The sequence below is a fragment of the Aulostomus chinensis genome, chromosome 21 (assembly GCF_037954235.1).
Source record: "Aulostomus chinensis isolate RoL2024-O1b breed Wild chromosome 21, RoL_Achi_v1.0, whole genome shotgun sequence".
NCBI classification, from domain to species: Eukaryota; Metazoa; Chordata; class Actinopteri; order Syngnathiformes; family Aulostomidae; genus Aulostomus; species Aulostomus chinensis.
Genome location: NC_141340.1, coordinates 22600242 through 22604189, shown reverse-complemented (window position 1 = coordinate 22604189; position 3948 = coordinate 22600242). Strand labels below are relative to the sequence as shown.

Below are 3948 nucleotides of genomic sequence, written 5' to 3'. Positions count from 1 at the left end.
TTTTGCCACTGAACACTTAGGCCCTTCGGCAATGTAGAAAGCGGCGTTAATACCTCCCCATAATTCAATTAGAGTCAGCAAAGTTATGGTTCGTTTTTTTTTTTGTTTTGAAAATGTACTTATGTAGTCCAGCAGTCAGTTGGTATTTAAGCAGCCAAAAGCAATTATCAGTGAGCTCTTTTGGCAATTGAGAATGACAAGACCAAAACACATCTCAGTCCATGTAAAGTCAGCTTAATTGCAACTGAGACTCTTTTTCTGTTATTCGGCTTATTAAATCTGTAAAAGTTTCCAAAAACTAAAGTGCTAGAACATTACTAAACCTGGCGCTCAACAGGAAAAGTAGCAGATTTCACCAGCTCCTCTACACTTTATTTTTCTGTTCATATTTAACATGAAGAGGAAAACAAAATTTTCACTCCAGTCTTTGCTTATATGTATCCTTTTTATTAGGCTAGGGTTCCAAAAGTGGGGCATGGGGACCCCAATGGGGGACATTAGTTTACCTGTACACAGTATTTTCCTTCCTACCAGCTGTCAGACACCCAAACTCCAGTTGGAGGTGCACTTTCCAGTTGAGCTCACTCGTTAAGCTTCAAGTCAACAAACAGACGCAGACGAAGTGCTCTTCATTTATCATGTGACAGTTTAGGCTTCTGGATATTTCAGCTGCTGTCAACGTACCTTGAACAGACACTTCTTCAAAGCAGGCGACTGCACACAGGCTTTTTAGTTTTATCAGGCATCTTTTCAGACAGTTGATGTGACGTAGGTCTTGTGCTGCAGTGCAGTGTTGCCGCTCTCATCCAGCAGGCCTCTTCAGTTCCTACTAACTGGCAAGGAGTTATAGACTGTGAGGGTGTGACCCCTCACTGAGGGGTTCAGGTCTTATAACCCAGAGATCACGTGACCTCTTGGTAATTGCTTTGTTACAGCAGCTACATCCCAAGAATCAAGCCACCACAAATAACACAGCGTACATCTCCACAATAAAATCACAAACATGATTTTAAACAGAAACAACACTGGAAGTTTCATGACAGTGCTGGAACTCCATCTACAATGACAGGAGCTCATCCTGGTGTAGGATGAGCCTATATGGAGCTTTTTAGAGAGTAGTATGACTATCAAATGAAAGTTCTCCAGGATCTTAAATACCATTGTTTTGAATTTAATTGATTATACTTGTCATTGTTTGAAAGGTTTTTGTTTAAAAATAGAAAACAGCAACCCTAACCCTCCTTCTACTTAAAGAAAAAAAACAAACAAACAAAAAGTTCTGAGCCTAGCTGTGAATGCGTCCTCTGGAGCGTATAGAGAGCATCGTCCATGCTGGCCTGGGATCATGTATGTGCACAACCTGGGCCCAATGTGTGCAAGCCCCAGTTTCTCCTGTGGCCCCCTTTGTCTTCATATCTGGTGCAGCGCTACATGCCTGTCACCACTCGAGCCTGTCCATTCCTTGGGACCCTGCAATACAAAAAAAAAAAATTACATGTTATTTTAAATTAAAAAAAATGACAAATCTGTGAGCAGTTGCTTATGTATTATGGCTTTTAATGGGATGTCAAATTACCTTTTTGTTGTTATCATTCCAATTCCATCCACATGATCTCATCTCCAGGCAGCAGTGCGGGCTAAAGGTTCCCATGTATTTTGAATCAAACTTTCTGCTGACTGTACCAGGCGTCATTTCATCTTCAGTAAATCTGTAATGACTTTGCCCTCATGAGCCTTCCTAAATGGAGAAGACCAGACAAGATTGACAGGTGTCATCCAGGTGTGACCACAGTTAACTGGCCGACATTGTTAGTTAGACAAAGGATCAAGTTATTGACCTCAGAGAAAGACAGACCATCACAATCCTCTGCAATAATCAGCAAGCTTCAGCAATTATCTGGAGGTTCGCACTGATGTGAAATTCTAACTGTGCGTTAAAAGCAGGTGACTGCAGCAAAGGAGCAAGTCCTTTGAGGTCAAAAGGAAACTTTCTTCCCAGAGTTCTGTGGCTTCAGTCTTTGTTGTATTCTTGGGTGACAGTGTTACTGCAAACGATAGAAATAGGAAGAGAAAACAGTTCTGAAATGCTCTGCTGAAGAGTTCAGGGGTCTTCTGTGTGCGTGGTTGCAACTGGTGCATCCTCAGATGTGAGCTGTGCCTTGTTCTGTCTTGCTTTTCCACCGATGTTCATTCTAAGGGATTTTTAGAATTTATTGTGTATGCTACTGGTTGTTCTTTTTTTTTTTTGGTGCATCCCTGCAGTGAGCAAATGGCTCATTGCAGCACTATAAACCACTGGGAGATGCAAGACCACACACAGGAAGAAGGTCTGTTATTAATCAGCAACTTCCTGGAATTGAAGCAGCACCAGCCATTTCAGAACCACGGTCGCTGTCATGCGATTTGCTCGACCTCAGTCACATAAAAAGGACAACAAAGCGAAGGGCCACACTGTTCACTGGATCTCCGTACAGCCACACAACAGAGCGTCAACACGGAGCCTCCGTCACTGCACGAAGCAGACCAGTGATCAGCAGAAGCAGCGGCAAACCCTTCTACTGTTGAAAAAGACCACATGAGCTAGCAACTATGATATTTGTTTGACAGCGTGCTGGCTTGTCAACCTAATCAGCCAAACCCAATGTGACGAAAACCAGCAACTACTTTTAGCCACTTTAAAACAGCAGCTAAATATGATGGGTTCTTCCTTGGCCAATGCTGCACTCCCTCCACCACATTTGGTGAAAATCATCCTCAGTTTGTGTTTGCTGCTACAGAAATAGACAGACCCAAAAACACTGACGGTCCCAGCCTGAATCTAGTCGCACTGAGTCATCATAGTGTCTCATCAATGGTGCGGATGAACCAGCACGATTGAGATTGTTGAGACAGTTTGTTACACTCACCTCAATGGTCAGCATAACATAAGAGGGGGAATGCAAGAGGCACGGACACCAAATTACTACTATACATAATAACTTATTCATACCAACAGCGTGCGACACAGGGCAGAGACACAAGTACCCACACCCTGAGCTAGGTAGCGACCACTAAAGAAACAGAAAAACACCCAAGGAAACAAAAGTTAAAGCTATAAACTGAAAAACATTCCCAAAACCCCTGAGTTAAACCCCCTTGACAGGCGCAAGGAGCCCTAAATATATGGGTTCGCATCGCTGTGCTACCTGATGCGCTGATACAGAGAGTGAGCTACATGTGAAAGATGTAAACCCGCAAACCTGCAAGTGTCTACCTGAGCTCCCTACCTCTCCATCCTGCGCCCCGCTGAAATAAAAGACCAAAAGTATATATTTACAAAAGTTACCGAAAAGGCTGGTAAACTGAGAAGGCAATAATATAAAGCAACAGAAACTACATAAGCAAAAATGGGAGAAAATAAGACCAAGACCAGTAACATAAATCTAAGAGCTGCCACCTCTCTTACTGAAACCAAACAAATGAGCTCAGACCAGGTATGTATGGGTGAGGGCTGGGTGCAGTGCCAGCTGCAGACGATTCAGGTAATTACCTGAAAACAAGACACTGGATGGGGCGACTGAGGGAGGAGAACAAGATGAATTACTACATGCAATCACAAGGGGGAGACAAACAACGGAAAAACAAACCTAACTACACAGTACGTAGGTCTACCTGTGTAGGATAAAACAGACCTCACGACCTGTAACAATTTTTTTGCATGTTGACAACAGTTGAAAAAAAGAGGCCCCCCTAATTGTTTATTAGTTTTGATAATGTTGCAGTTGCGTGAGTAGTGCTGAACCCGCACAAGGAGGGTAATCCTGGGCCAAATGTCACCAGTCGTCCTGATGATGGTGCGACATCTAAGTTGAAACCACTGGGAATAAACAACAAATCAGCCGAACCTGCTACATCTTTGCACCTTGTGGGAGTTTAATAGCAGGGTGGTGCGTCTGCTACCAGTGCCAA

General features: G+C 43.3%; 1 long non-coding RNA gene across 3 annotated transcripts; it reads right to left on the bottom strand.

Annotated features, from left to right (window-relative positions):
• Nucleotides 1-437: 437 nt before the first annotated feature.
• LOC147242058 (uncharacterized) lies at nt 438-3444 on the bottom strand. Of its 3 annotated transcripts, XR_015110905.1 has the most exons (5): nt 3267-3444; nt 1839-2045; nt 1577-1738; nt 685-1470; nt 438-593 (listed from the first exon to the last, which is right to left on the bottom strand). It is a non-coding gene; the product is annotated as an uncharacterized LOC147242058 (long non-coding RNA). The 3 variants fall into 3 exon arrangements; XR_015110906.1 differs by lacking the exon at nt 438-593 and having other exon boundaries at nt 1151-1470; nt 3254-3444; XR_015110908.1 differs by lacking the exon at nt 438-593 and having other exon boundaries at nt 1151-1470; nt 1856-2045.
• Between the last annotated feature and the right edge of the window lie 504 nt (nt 3445-3948).